This window comes from Hyperolius riggenbachi, chromosome 2 (genome assembly GCF_040937935.1).
Source record: "Hyperolius riggenbachi isolate aHypRig1 chromosome 2, aHypRig1.pri, whole genome shotgun sequence".
Classification (NCBI taxonomy): Eukaryota; Metazoa; Chordata; class Amphibia; order Anura; family Hyperoliidae; genus Hyperolius; species Hyperolius riggenbachi.
The window spans coordinates 357,200,108-357,216,606 of NC_090647.1; positions in this window are offsets into that span (position 1 = coordinate 357,200,108).

Consider the following 16,499-nt stretch of genomic DNA (forward strand, 5'->3'; position numbering starts at 1 on the left):
CAGCACCAGACCCGCATTTTAGGTAACCTGCGGGTACCCGACCCGCTGTAGGCTTCAAAACAATCAATTTATTTAAACCCCACCATCAGTACACATCAGACACTAAGCCACATCCCTGTAACAGAGTTGGAAAACTTGCCCATATTTATGCATTTTTTTCTGTAATAAACATATTGTGACTCAGCATCAGCAAAATGCTGTATCTTCATCTGCACATGTATGGAAAAATCAGAAAAGTAAACAATGTCTCATGCAAATGTGTACCCCTCCAACAGTGGCACCTCTATGCACGGAGCTCTTTCTCCTGTTTAAGGCAGTGTAACTTTTTTTCTTCTTTCAGGGTTTAGTAGTGGTAGTAGCAAAAGAAAGGAGAATTTGTGAAAGGGATATATAGGAGTTTAGTCTCCAGAAGCAGACACAGGGATAGTTGTGGTCTAAATGACACACTGACAGGGCTGTTTCAGTCTTTCTGCTGTGCCAAGGTGTTCTGTAAAATAAATACCGTATATTCCGGCGTATAAGATGACTGGGTGTATAAGACGACCCCCCAACTTTTTCAGTTAAAATATAGAGTTTGTGATATACTCACCGTATAAGACTACCCCTCTTCCAACGTACACCAAATTTAAAAAAAAATCATATACTGGTGCTGTACTGTATGTGGTACCCAGTATATAACAGTATATAGTCAATTGACTGGTTGGATTGGTGAACTCTCCCTCTCCCTAAGTGGATTGGTCAGCTCTACCTGTCTCCCTGTTTATCAGAGCAGTATGGAAGAATAGATTGCGCTGTGCCCATAAAATACGCCTCTTTCACCCCTCTGGTCCACCCTTGAATCCTATTTACCTCCCTCTCTGCCTCTCAGATCTCACACATATGTGCCTGTGCCGCTTCACTACAGTCCTCAGCAGCAAGATCTGAGTGACGGTAACAGGATAGGGGGTATCACTCAGCATCAATGATACCCGGCGTATAAGACGACCCCCAACTTTTCAGAAGATTTTCAAGGGTTAAAAAGTAGTCTTATACGCAGGAATATACAGTAATAAACAAGGTTAGCACACAAACAACCCACAAATCCATTCAGCATTAGATTTTGTGATATATGATTACATTTTATTTTTTTTGTAAAATATTAACCATACTCCATAGAACAAGACATTTCCCACTCTGGGAAACAGAGATAAAACAATCACAAAATAAGACAACTAGGTGACATTTTTTTGGTGTTTAAAGTAAACCCGAGCTGAGAGTGATATGGACGTTGCCATATTGGTTTCCTTTTAGGCTTCTTACACACTAAGACGTTGCGTTAGGTGCTACATTAAGGTCGCATAACAAGCACGTAACACAATGCATGGTGGTGGTGGCAGAGGACGTTAGCAAAGAGCCGCGTTAAACGGCTCTTTGATGCGTCCGTGATGTGTACTATAGTACGCATTCGCTGGTGGAGACCACGTGAGCGGAACACTCCGCATCACGTGGTCCTGCCAGTGACGTCAGCACAGTGCAGTGAATATTAATTAGCCATGTGGCTAATCACTGCGCCTGTGCAAGCAGGCTAACGCAGCAAAGCCGATCTAACGCTATAGCATGCTGCACTTTAGATTGACGTGCAGTGTTACAATGTAACGCAACGTGGGCACTGTGAACAGCCCATTGCAGTTACATTGCTGTGCATTGGGGAGCGTTACAGGCTGCACTAACGTGTGCCTGTAACGTCTCACTGTGAAAGCAGCCTTAAACAATACCAATTGCCTGGCAGCCCTGTTATTCTATTTGGCTGCAGTAGTGCCTGCAGTACACCAGAAACTAGCATGCAGCTAATCTTGTCAGATCTGACAATAATGTCAGAAACACCTGATTTGCTGCATGTTTGTTGAGGGTCTATGGGTGAAAGTATTAGAGGCAGAGGATCAGCAGGGCAGCCAGGCAACAGGTATTGTGTAAAAGGAAATAAATATGGCAGCCTCCATATAACTTTCACCACAGGTTCACTTTAAGAAGGTTTACTTTCTCAGCAAAACATTTGCACATTCTGAACATGAGAAAGACTGCTCTCCTGTGTGTATTAGCTGGAGGGTAAGAAAGTCTACTTTTTCAACAAAACCTTTCCCAGACTCAACACAGCTAATCACTAATCCCAATTCTCCTCTGGAGGGCCGCCCCATGGCCTGGATGAGGCTTGTAAAAACATGCAATCATTGCCTGATGAGTTCCAGCATCTAAGATCGAGCGTTTGTATGATTTACTCTGGATTGCTCAAATGTAAAAAAAAAAATCATGTTGGACTTGTATTCTGTATATGTGAAGTTATATGGAGACATGTATGCTCTTTCTTTTTATTGATTTTGTAACAGTGAAAGTTTATAATCAGAAGTAAGAAAAGTTAGAAAAAAAAATCTCTAACAGGTTTTGCAGGAAGATTACACATTTTTAACATCAAAGGGGGAGGAAGCGCTGTCAGTGTGTACTGGAATGGCTTATAGCTGTAAGGATAGGTCTCACCTGGTTCTTGTGGGCTGTGCATGAAATGCAGCAGCCAGTTTTTGCATTTGTCCCACTTTGGGCAGGGGACCAGGCTCAGGAGTGCAGTCAGGTTCTCCATTAGGATTCAGGTTGGTTGCGTTCCTGGACAACACCTGTTGGAGAACACAAAACACAATCTGCATTCTACTTCTGCATCTTTCCCGGGCTATGACCTGATGGTAGTTGCTCTGTCTGTCTAGTGCCCCACACCCACATCCTCTCCAACAAGTGGCACAATTAAAGCTGCACTTTTGATGGGTGGAGCCTGTCTTCTGTTTCTCCTAAATGATGAATTTATGTATGCCACATGTTGTCCCAAATCAGTGGTAGTCTAAGGATTAATGTTGCTCCCAATATGGAGTCCAGGCATAGCCATACATTGGTCCTTCTTTAGTGGCAAATCCCTAATAGTCTAATGGTGCAACATTGTTCTTAAAGAGTCCAGCAAACGCTATACAGTATGTTGTCCCTTGTACAGTGTCAGTGGAAAATCCTTACCTGTATTGGGGTCCAACATCGCTCTGTGTAAAGACTCCAATATGTTTCTACGTTGTCCCTTATCAGAGGGCAAATCCATAATACGCTTGGAGTCCAGTGTTGGTCTTAGCAAAGAGTCCAGGATGCGCCATATAGGGATGGTCAATGAAATGTAAATAATTTTAAGCTACTGCAAGATTGTGCAAATTTTGTATGCAAATTTATGTAGCTTGAAAATGGACCAATCAAATTTTACCTCAGCAGGATTTGATTGGTTCATGTTCAAATTGCATAAAATTGCATACAAAATGTGCATAATGCTGAATGAGCTCAAAATGACGTGCATGTCATTGACCATCCCTAGTGCCATACATTGTCCCCTATTCAGAGGCAGCACCACATGGGGAGCAGAAAAAGAGAGATTTCAGTGTTGACAGCCTCCTGAAATTCTTTTGTAGCCAATTGAGTGGTTGTATTTAATTGACTTTCACTTCTCTCCATCCCTTGCTCCTCTGCCTGATATCCAGGGTTATCCACTATGGACTCATTTGTTTCTATTTCACTCATGGTTTCTTCTTCCAAAGCTTCCTCAAACAGGGGTTCCACAAAAAGAGACTCCACCTGGCTTGAGGCATCTTCATCAGATAGGCAGCTACTTGGTGTTCTGAATTCTTCTTTATGTTCCTCAAAAGAGTCACTGGAAATGGTAGAAAGGCTCAGTGACCATGGTAAACTACTCGTTCTCTTCTTTCTCTTCTTTCTAGAAATGTGGTAGGATTAGTCACACTCCTCTCCTGGGAAAAAATTGCGAGTGTGATCTCAGAGGTGGCAACCATTTGCAGATTTGGAAATGAAAATTCCTCAGTTTCAGTATTCTCCATTGCTGAGGTGTCCAATGGCACTGGAGTACTATCTTTTCTTTATTGCTGGTCTGGGGTCGGTCAGCCAGTTTATCTGGTGAGTGGTTCATTTGTGTATTGGTGATTGGGATCACAAGTGTTGAAAAGTAGTGCATGTGCACGGTGTTATAAGCAGAGGTAACAACTAAATTTACTAATACTACACCATAAGCGATTCTTGTTTGAATTTCCAAGGATTTGTCAGGACAAGGAGCTGAGATCGGGAGGAGATCGGTGGATGCTTAAAGTGAATCAGAGATGAAGCACCCTCATGTATTTTACCATATTTATCAGTGGGAACATCAGAGAAAACACCTACCCTGCTCTCTGTTCTATTCATCACTGTTCAGCTTGCTTCTTATCAGCCCTGATAAAATCCCAGACTGAGTGTGACGCTTGGTGGTGTATTCTCCACAGTCAGCATGCAACGCATGAGCTGACGTGGAGGAGGTACACACACTAGCACAAGGAAACAGGCTATCCCTAGTATAGTGGAGGGGAGGACTGACTCCAATAGGAGATTGTGGCGCACAGAGCCGGTGCAGATCCGACAGCCACAAACAATGCTTTCGCTATAACGTCTCAGCGCAAAGTAGCGCTGAGCGCATAAACCAGAACTGAGGAGATCAGGACAGGTAGACAGAATGAACGCTTGCTAGCTAGCCGCTACTTAGTGCCAGCAAGCGTCCACAACAAGACAGACTGGAATGAGGCAGCCAATGCGTTGCGGCGATGGCGTGCCTCACAAAGACAGGACAGGATAGTCAGGAAATAGCAGGATCAAGATAGATGAACGTAACACAGATAAATATACAATAAGTATGTTTTCCTAGCGTATTACAATTACAGCTATCAATGAAACTATTTGTAACGTCTGATTAATATATGTATATATCGGCAATGAACCGATATATGACATAAGCAGGAACACTGACTAGCACTGGAGCAATACAGGGAACAGGACTCAGAAGGATTCGCTATCTCTTCGCAGAGATGAACGCAATCCACAAACGGTAACAGGACAGGATTCAGAAGGATTCGTTATCTCCTCGCAGAGATGAACGCAATCCACAAACAGTAACAGGACAGGATTCAGAAGGATTCGTTATCTCTTCGCAGAGATGAACGCAATCCACAAACAGATTCAGGAGCAGGGTAACTAACTCAGCACGGGTGATCTGATCACGATACGTGCAACCTACCAAAACATGCTGGAAAGCTGACTAACTGCACACAGGATATAAACAGTTCGTGTACGTATACATCAGCGACACTGATGTATCAACGTAACACGAATACAAGGAAAATAATAAACGTGCTGGTATGCATATATATGGGCAATGAACCAATATATGATGCAAAACCAGCAAAGTATCTTTTAGAACAAGAAACACGATCGGGGGCTGAAGCGACAGCAAGACAGGCTTAAACTGAAGCTATGAAAACCCGAGGAGTTCTGCAGGAAGCAGATCTTTATACTGAGGTCATCCAATGGGAGCAGACATGCAGATTCCCACACAGGTGAATGATAATCAGTCACAAGCTGACAGCAGGGAAAGGCAGACAAAGCTATGCAGCTTGCATGGAAAGAGATCAGAACTGCCTGAGCTGCAGCACTACTACTTCCAGCAATACCTGCTGCAGCAGCGATCATTACACTGAGCATTCAGTCTGGCTTTGCTATAATGGCTCAGCTGTAATCATTCCTGAGCAAAGCCAGAAGGGGGCAGGCTTGGGCTTGAAAAGACATCAGAGAACACAGACTCAGCTATAATGATTCCTGAGCAAAGCCAGACTGAATGCTCAGTCAGGGATTTTATCAGGGCTGATAAGAAGCAAGCTGAACAGTGAAGAATGAAACAGAGAGCAGGGTAGGGGTTTTCTCTAATGTTCCCACTGATATATATGGTAAAATACATGAGGGGGCTTCCTCTCTGGTTCACTTTAAACACTGATTGCTGGTCTGTTATTAATCAGCCTTGGGATCTGGTGAGTGATACTTCACTAAGTCGTTCTGTGTGGAGGAGGACTTTGGGATAGAGATGGCCCGAACAGTTCGCACACAAACTTATTCACGCGAACTTTGGTGGTTCGCGTTCGCGGTGAACCGCAAACTATATGCGACTTCGACCCGCCCCCTATACTACATCATTAGGGTCAACTTTGACCCTTACATCACAGTCAGCAGGCACAGGGTAGCCAATCAGGCTACACTCCCTCCTGGCGCCACCCCCCCCCCCCCACCCTATAAAAGACAGGCAGCCTTAGCCTTTTCACTCACTCGTGTGGCTGCAGTAATTAGAGAAGGGAGAGAACCTTGCTGCTGCTGACATAGGGAAAGCTTAGTTAGGCTCTTGTGTTAAGCTTGTTAGGTTGCTCTTTCTTGCTGATCTTATTGCTAAAAAGCACTCCTCACCCTCAACATCTCTTTTGAGAGCTAATGTTGTTCTTGTGATTTTTTTTTTTTGTGGGTGTCCCACAGACACTTGTGTTTCATATACAGCTCTGTCAGTCAGTCGCAGCTGCTGCTGGGACCTTGTCCCCTTAGTAATTCCTACTGTGCCACTGCCAGGCCCAGTACATTTAGTGACTACCTGTGTGTGTAACAGCTCCACATTTGTAATACCAATCACTGCATACCCACCTGTGTTCAGTGCACCTACCTACCTACGTGACCACATGCAGTGTTATATACGCAGTGTCCCTGCACCTTTTGACGGTACCTGTGTGTGTGTGTGACAGCCGCACATTTGTAATACCAATCACTGCATACCCACCTGTGTTCAGTGCACCTACCTACCTACGTGACCGCACGCAGTGTTATATACGCAGTGTCACTGCACCTGTTGACGGTGCCTGTGTGTGTGTGTGTGACAGCTGCACATTTGTAATACCAATCACTGCATACCCACCTGTGTTCAGTGCACCTACCTACCTACTTGAGCGCACACAGTGTCACTGCACCTGTTGACGGTACCTGTGTGTGTGTGACAGCTGCACATTTGTAATACCAATCACTGCATACCCACCTGTGTTCAGTGCACCTACCTACCTACCTACGTGACCGCAAGCAGTGTTATATACCAGTCACTGCACCTGTTCACAGTACCTGTGTGTGTGACAGCTCCAAATTTGTAATACTAGTCATTACATAATTGTTCACAGTACTTGTCTGACTGCACGCTGTGTAATATACTAGTCCGTGCATACCTGTTAACTGCACCTGTGTGACAGCTGCACATTGTATTGTAATACCAGTCACTGCATACTTGTTAACTGCACCTGTGTGACTGCACATTTTATTAATCAAGTCAGTGCATACCTTTCACCCCCCCCCCCCCCCCCAATATGGACAAAACAACAGTCAGAGGCAAAGCCAGAGGCTGACCCAGAGGAAGGCCACCCGGCAGGTCTGTTTGAGGTTGTGCTGACGTGATTTTGTGCGGCCTGGCCCAAAGTATAGTGCTCAGAAGAAGGCACATCCCATCAACTCCCAAGATTGTCAGGACGTGGTTGACTATTTAACAGAGAACACCTCATCTTCTGCAGACACAAGCGCTACTACAAGCATTGCATCCACTGCATTTGACACTTCGAAGGAGTTATTTGGTGGGGAATTAACTGAATTATAGACATTATTGTTACAACAAGATGAAGGTGCTAAGCAAGTTACACCACCTCATATGTCTGATTTAGGCGACACTATGGACGTAACGTGTGAGGAGGAGGAGGATGAAGTACCTGCTGTTGGTGCAGTTTATGAGGTGTCTGAGGCAAGCTAAGCTGGGGAAGATGATTATGATGATACGGATGCCACATGGGTTCCTAAGTGACAAGATGACCAAGAGGACAGTTCAGAGGGGGAGTCAGAGAGGAGACGAGTTGCTGAAAGAAGCAGGGGGAGCTCGTCTTCAGAAACAGCTGGTGGCAGTGTCCGGCGCCATGTATCGTCACCTATGGACAGCCAGCCAACATGCCCTTCAACGTCAGCTGCTGAGGCCACCATAGTGCCCACACCCCAGGGGGCTCAGCAGTTTGGAAATTTTTGTGTGTGTCTGCCTTAGATCAGAGCAATGCCATCTGTTCTCTCTGCCTCCAAAAATTGAGCCGTGGAAAGGCCAACAACTGCGTAGGGACAACTGCCTTACAAAGGCACATGGAGAAAAGGCACAAACTGAAATGGGAAGAGCACCAGAGGAAAAGCAGCACACAAAAGAAAAGCCACCCTCCTTCTCCTCTTCCTCCTTCAGGTGCATCATCTTCAGCCACTTTCTCCCTTGCACCTTCACAATCACAGCCACCCTCCTCCACTCTGCCTCTCACCTTGAGCGGTTCTGGCTCCTCTGCACACAGCAGCAGCCAGGTGTCCGCGAGGGAGATCTTTGAGCAGAAGAAACCAATGTCTGCCAGTCACCCCTTGCCCAGCATCTGACAGCTGGCTTGGCAGAACTGTTAGCTCGTCAGCTGTTACCATACCAGCTGGTGGACTCTGAGGCCTTCCGAAAATTGTGGCCGTTGGGACACCGCAGTGGAAGATATCAGGCCGCAATTATTTCTCAAAACAAGGCGATACCCAAACTGTACCATGAAGTTGAAAGGCAAGTGGTGTCATCTCTGGCACACAGCGTTCGGTCAAGGGTCCACCTGACCACGGATGCCTGGTCTGCCAAGCACGGTCAGGGCAGGTACATTGCTTACACAGCCCATTGAGTCAACCAGGTGACCGCTGGCAAAAGGGGATTACGTGGCTGTGCAGCGGACCAAGTTGTGACACCTCCACGGCTTGCAGGCAGGCCTCCTGCCACCTCCTCTCCTCCTGCTACATCCTCTTCGCTGTCGTCATCCTCCTCCTTCTTGGCTGAGTGGCAGTGCTACTCTACTGGTGCTGCAATCTCCTCTCCAGCTACACAGCCCCAGCTCCCCAGGGCCTATGCTGCATGCCAAGTACGAAGGTGTCACGCCATCTTAGACATGTCTTGCCTCAAAGCGGAGAGTCACACTGGAGCAGCTTTCCTGGCTGCTATTAACAAACAGGTGGATCAGTGGCTGACCCTGCACCAACTGGAGATCGGCAATGGGGTGTGTGACAATGGCAGCAATCTAATTTCGGCTTTGAATTTGGGAAAGTTGACACATGTACCCTGCATGGCACATGTGCTGAATCTACTAATTCAGAGATTTGTGTCTAAGTACCCAGGCTTACAGGACGTCCTGAAGCAGTCCAGGAAAGTGTGTGGAAAATTTCAGGCAGTCTTACACGGCCATGGCACGCTTTGCTGATATTCAGCGGAGAAACCACTTGCCGGTGAGACACTTGATTTGCGATAGCACGACTCGCTGGAATTCGATCCTCCTGATGTTCAACTGCCTGCTACAACAGGAGAAAGCCGTCAAACAGTATCTCTACAACTAAAGTCAAAGGACACGCTCTGGGGAGATGGGGATGTTCTGTCTGAAGTATTGGACTCTCATGCGAAATGCTTGCAGGCTCATGCGGCCGTTTGAGGAGGTGACAAACCTGGTTAGTCGCAGTGAAGGCGCCACCAGCGACTTGATCCCATATGCTTTCTTCCTGGAGCGTGTCGTGCGTAGAGTGGTGGATCAAGCTGTGGAGGAGTGTGAACAGGAACAGGAACAGGAGGAAGAGTTGTGGGATCAATTCTCAGCAGAAGCAGATGATTCCTCAACACCTGTGGCAGCACAGAGGAGGAAGGAGGAGGAAGAGTCGTGTGGGGAAGATGAGTCAGATGATGAGGAAGATGGGGGGGGGTTTGGAGGAGGAGGCAGCGGAAGAACAACCACAGCAAGTGTCGCAGGGGGCTTGTGCTGCTCAACTTTCCCTTGGTATTGTTTGTGGCTGGGGGGAGGAGGAGAACTTAGCTGACGTCACTGAGAAAGAGCAAGAGGAGATGGATAGTACGTCTGCATCCAACTTTGTGCAGATGGCATCTTTCATGCTGTCCAGTCTGTTGAGGGACCCCCATATAAAAAAAAATCAAGGGGAATGAGCTGTACTGGGTGGCAACGCAACAAGACCCTCGGTATAGGCACAAAGTGGCGGATATGTTTCCAAATCACCAGAAGGCAGAAAGAATGCAGCACTTGCAGAACAAGCTGGCAACTATGCTTTACAGTGCATTTAAGGGTGATGTCACAGCACAACGGAATAAAGGTGCCACTGCCAGTAATCCTCCTCCTCCCATGTCCACACAGGCAAGGACAGGACGCTCTAGCGATCTCATGGGGATGTCGAACATTCTATAGTCCAACGTCTCGCCTTAGCCCTTCCAGATCCACCCTTCACCAATGCCTGGACCGGCATGTAGCCGACTACCTGACCTTAAGTGTGGATGTAGACACTGTGAGCAGCGATGAACCCTTGGACTACTGGGTGTGCAGGCTTGACCTGTGGCCAGAGCTGTCACAATTTGCCATACAGCTTCTGTCTTACCCTGCCTCAAGCATCCGGTCAGAAAGGACCTTCAGCACAGCTGGAGGCATTGTCACTGAGAAGAGAAGTCGGCTAGGTCACAAAAGTGTTCAGTACCTCACCTTTATGAAAAAGAATGAGGCATGGATCCCGGAGGGCTACTGCCCTCCCGAAGACTAAGTCAGTCCCCGCACACAGTATCTCTGCCTGCACGCCGTGTGACTGCCTGCCCCATGACTAAGTCGGTCCCCACACAGCATCTCTGCCTGCAGGCCACTTGACTGCCTTCTCCGCCACCACCAACAGGATCCAGGACTCCAGGTGGATTCCTGAATTTAGCAGCGGCCTCTATAATAGTTTTTCTGGTGCGTGTACATGCCTGCCTAATTTTTCTGGCTGCACTGCAGCTGCAACAACAAAACGAAAGGTCTGTACATGTGTCACTTCCTGTTCATGATCGTTACCTTGCTGCGGTGAAGGGGCTTGCGTATCACAATGAAGCAATGACCGATGGCTAAATGAGTGTCTCGGGGGAGGGCACACCCAAGATAATAAGGTTGTTGCTTCATTGTGGACAGACCAAATTCGAACAGCTGGACAGTCACTGTTGTCCTGTCATTGAGCTACCTCAGCCCAGCGACCATATGGGCTTGAAAACCGCCATGGCCTGCACTCTGACCATGGTGCGCACCAGTCCAGCACGGCCGTCACTACACAAACAGCTGTGCGCGGTGCGTTACACAGTGAGTTTGGTCTGTCAGTGTGAAGCAGTACTCTAATTACACTCCCTGATTGATGTATACACATTACAACAAAATATCTCTCTATACTGAATCATAAAACTTAACTTTTATTGGAGGTCACAAAATAAAAGAATAGATCTGGCTGAAAATACATTAATTACACTTGCTTGTAATGCTGGGCCTACTCTGTCAGCATATATGGGGATAAGTAGATTATCCAAGGCCCTATAGCATTACTAGTAGAATAGTAAAATCACATACAACCAACCCAACATGTTTCACTTCTAACTGAAGCTTTTTCAAGGGAAAAGTGCTAAGAATGTGCAAATAGTGATAAGGTGCAATAGTACATTATAAAACAAGTATAAATAATAGCCGATAGGCTTATATCGTTGTAGCAGCCAAACGAATATGGTGGCTAACACAAGCTTATATACCCTCCAGAGAGTGTAATCACATGCCACCTCCCCCTGAAACTTCCCCTGGTCACTCCCACCAGTAGGGCCAGCACTCAATTGGTTCTCTGCCGTGTCTATCATGGGATCCACCAATAAGGGATAGATATGCTTTGTATAATGTAATGAAAAAAAACCCCTTAAAATATGTCCTCATTCCCCTACAATCATATGCTGAAGCTTTACCTCCTATCCCATGCGTAGATAGGAATAACGGGGCGCTCCCAGCTAAGCCGTATCCATTCGCGGCATACAAAGCCAGGCTCCGTAAAAGTAGCCCTCTGATTGGTGGAAGTGCTCTCCTCCACGTCATTACGCTCTGACCTATCGGCACAGCACATCTACCATGCCGGACGTCAGAGCATTTCCGCCTTATGCGCCTTGGAGTGCACACGTCATCAGCCCTTGTTCATACTCTATACTGGAGCGGTGATAGGCTAGAGGATGTTGCCATAGCAACACCTCTAAATAAACAACACCTTGCAAGGAGAGCTCACGTGGATATAAATCCCCTGATGCGCCGCCATCCAGATTACAATCGCGCTATGCAGGGGGGAAACTAAGGCAACACCTATTGTATATAAACATTGCCCAATACATCACCTGTTCCCGTATATAATACACAGGGAAGAGGGGGGAGGCGGAGGGGAGGGAAAGGGAATACGGGAACAGACATATCAGTAAAATATAGGGGCCCACTGAACATCAGTGGAATTAGATTGACATGACAGATATATGCCAATATAGATAGAAAGGATTTAACGGGGACACCCAATTCAAGAACACAAAGGCGTCAATTCACCAGAGAGGATTTACTAAGAGAAAAAAGGTAGGTAGTTTATCTCATGAGGTATTTTAACACTCTGGAGTCAATTCACCAGTGTGAGAGGACAGAGAGAAAAGTGTTAGATAGCAGGGGATAATGGAGAGATATGCATGAGGAAAGTGTGAGAAAGCAGAGAGTTAGGTAATCGGTATTAATGATTTACATGGGATACTTTTCCTCTCTGTAAGCTTGAAAGTGAAGCATTGTGGGTAGGAGGCGGAGTTTTATCACTACCTGACCAGAGTATTCCCGCCTTTTACTGCCGGATCATATTATAAATCATATCACGAGTGAGTCTGAACTTCTTCACCACCTCTGTCTCAGTAAAATTATCAAGAACTGTTCTCTCACGAAAAATACGAGGGGCGATTAAACAGACCCTCCTCCTGCGCCTTCGTCTCCTCATAATAGAAGCAAGCTCTAAGGCCTAGTGCACACCAGAGCGGTTCGGCTGCGTTTTGCGATCCGCTTGCGGCTGCGTATACGCTTGGGTAATGTATTTCAATGGGCTGGTGCACACCAGAGCGGGAGGCGTTTTGCAGAAACGCATACTCCCGGGCTGCTGCAGATTTTGGATTGCGGAGGTGGTTCTGCCTCAATGTTAAGTATAGGAAAAACGCAAACCGCTCTGAAAAACGGCACTTCAGAGCGGTTTGCCAGGCGGTTTTTGTTACAGTAGCTGTTCAGTAACAGCTTTACTGTAACAATACATCAAATCTACTACACCAAAAACGCTTCACAAAACCGCAAAATGCTAGCTGAAACGCTACAGAAAAATAAGAAAAAGCGTTTCAAAATCTGCTAGCATTTTGCGGATCTGCTAGCGGTTTTTGGTGTGCACCAGGCCTAACAGAGTAAGCTCAAAAGGCTCCATCTTCCACAGCAGCAGCTGCTGTGTGAAAACCACGATATCTCCAGGTTCATTCAGGGGATAAAGAGATGAAAAAATAACGAATGGCCACAGCCCCTTTCTTCCCTGGTGAATTGTGATATGGAGAAAAACTAACTACTAACTATCACTTATTTATCTCATACTTATCTCACATTTATCTCTTGCATTTCTCTCTGTCGATATTTTCCCCTATACTTCTGGAGAATTGCTATTTGGAGATATCACAGGAGGTAAATTACCTCCCAAGAGATAAATAGGTTGGTAACCTCTGGTGAATTGACGCCAAAGACTAGTGCCTACATATGGGAGAAAAAGGGGCACAGAGGGGGGGTGAACGCGACAGAGGGTATAGTGTAAAGGGAGGACGAAGTAGAGTCTGAAAAAATCACCAATACCATATACCAAATCCGAAGGTAAACATACAGACTAGTGTATACAGGAGGGAAGCAGCACCGATATGCCAACAGCTGGAGGGTGCCTGGTCCAAAAGCACCCCAGTGCCTCCTGGGGAGTACTGAGTGTGTTCACAGGAAGGAGGACCAGCACCGCTCAAATGTAGTAATGCTCTTTTATTGAAAATTAAAAGGCAGCAGGACAGACTGCTGTTTCGGGAAAAACCCTTCTTCAACTGCTAAATGCCATATATACAAGTGACCCCATACACCCTTAAATAGCCCAGAGGCGGACCTGATGGAAACCTATTAGTCTAATATGCAAAACAGACATAAGAAAGAATGTGCAGACTCACCGTGTTAATGCGGAGCAGCACGCTCCATATGTGAACAAACACTTCACGTATCCCCACCCGGAAGCAACCCCCATCATGACCCGCAGCCAATCCCCAAGTGTCAAGCATGTACGTCACTGATTGCGTCACCGCGTCACTTCCTCCGCATAAAATACCAACAAGTAATAATAAAGAACGCCGCAGTAATGTGTGTCTGCGTAATCTAACGCGTCCAAAACGCCACAAAAAGGGCGTCACAGCGCTCACAAAACAGACGTGCAAGCGAAATCCAACGCGTATAACCACCGCAAAAAAAGCGTCCAAATACACACATAAGATACAATGGCGAAGAGGAAGATAGACGCGTGACGCACGCCACACAAACGCCACAAAATGACGTTGGAACGTCATGATGTGTGGAATGCCAGTCATCCATGCGGTAGTACTACCGCCGTCTGCCGCATATCCAATGCTATAATAACGTCAAAAACTTAGAAAAAATGCTAGCATAACCACAAACATAACTCATTGGTAAGGTGTGTTGTACAACATGAAAACATGTCTGTGCCAACTCACCTGCCCAAGTCCCGAGAAAAAGTGACACTTGTATGGGATCAGTTGAAGGGTGATGGCCGGATCTCCCCCGGTGGGAATCAACTTGTACATAATGTAGCGGGTTCAAGTCTGCAAACTTGAACCCGCTACATTATGTACAAGTTGATTCCCACCTTACCAATGAGTTATGTTTGTGGTTATGCTAGCATTTTTTCTAAGTTTTTGACGTTATTATAGCATTGGATATGCGGCAGACGGCGGTAGTACTACCGCATGGATGACTGGCATTCCACACATCATGACGTTCCAACGTCATTTCGTGGCGTTTGTGTGGCGTGCGTCACGCGTCTATCTTCCTCTTCGCCATTGTATCTTATGTGTGTATTTGGACGCTTTTTTTGCGGCGGTTATACGCGTTGGATTTCGCTTGCACGTCTGTTTTGTGGGCGCTGTGACGCCCTTTTTGTGGCGTTTTGGACGCGTTAGATTACGCAGACACACATTACTGCGGCGTTCTTTATTATTACTTGTTGGTATTTTATGCGGAGGAAGTGACGCGGTGACGCAATCAGTGACGTACATGCTTGACACTTGGGGATTGGCTGCGGGTCATGATGGGGGTTGCTTCCGGGTGGGGATACGTGAAGTGTTTGTTCACATATGGAGCGTGCTGCTCCGCATTAACACGGTGAGTCTGCACATTCTTTCTTATGTCTGTTTTGCATATTAGACTAATAGGTTTCCATCAGGTCCGCCTCTGGGCTATTTAAGGGTGTATGGGGTCACTTGTATATATGGCATTTAGCAGTTGAAGAAGGGTTTTTCCCGAAACAGCAGTCTGTCCTGCTGCCTTTTAATTTTCAATAAAAGAGCATTACTACATTTGAGCGGTGCTGGTCCTCCTTCCGGTAAACATACAGACTAACAGGAGAAGATCCTATGATGCCAATAGAGACCATACATCATACAAAGGGCGAGAAAGTAAACCCTTCATTCAAACCATCCGGGTTCAAGGTGCCCAGTCTGTATATCCATCTGGCTTCTAGTTGTCTTAACTTTTGATCCAGATTCCCCCCCCCCCCCCCCCCCGGATGAACTGTCAAATAATAGTGACCTCATAATAAAGAAATCTGATAAAGGTGGTAACATTGTAGTTATGACAAGAGTGAATTATGTGGAGATGTGTAACAAACTTCTTAATGATGATAAACAATATCGGAAATTGAAGCAAAATCCAACAATGAAATTCCAGATTGAATTCGAGGCACTCTTAAAAATGGCAAGAGACAAAGGGATTCTTGACAAGGGTGATTTTGAATGTATGAATACGAAATATCCTACGGTCCCTGTTTTTTATGCACTCCCAAAGGTTCACAAAAATTTAATTTCTCCACCGGGTAGACCTATTGTGGCTGGAAATAATAGCCTAACTGAAAATGCTAGTAGATATATTGATTTCTTCCTTAGGCCATTTGTAGAAAGTCTCCCATCGTACCTAAGAGACACTATGGATTTACTCGACAAATTACATGACATCAAAATTACAGCTAATACATGGTTGGCCTCATTCGATGTGGAATCCCTATATAATAATATACAACACAATTTAGGGATTAGTGCAGTTGATCACTTCTTTAAGTCTCACAGCATCTACGTAAGGGAACATTCACTATTTCTCTTGGACCTTTTGAGATATATACTTACCCACAACTACTTTCTCTTCCAGAATCAGTTCTATTTACAGGAAAGGGGCTGTGCTATGGGGACGGCCTGTGCCCTCTCATATGCCAACTTATTTCTAGGTTGGTGGGAGGATGTGACCGTTTTTGGTGAGGATCTGGCGGTGTATGAATCACACATCCTTTTCTGGGGCCGTTTCATAGATGATGTGTTCATCTTGTGGGACGGTCCCAGGGAGATGTTTCTGGAATTTGTAGGTGAATTGAACAATAACAACATAGGT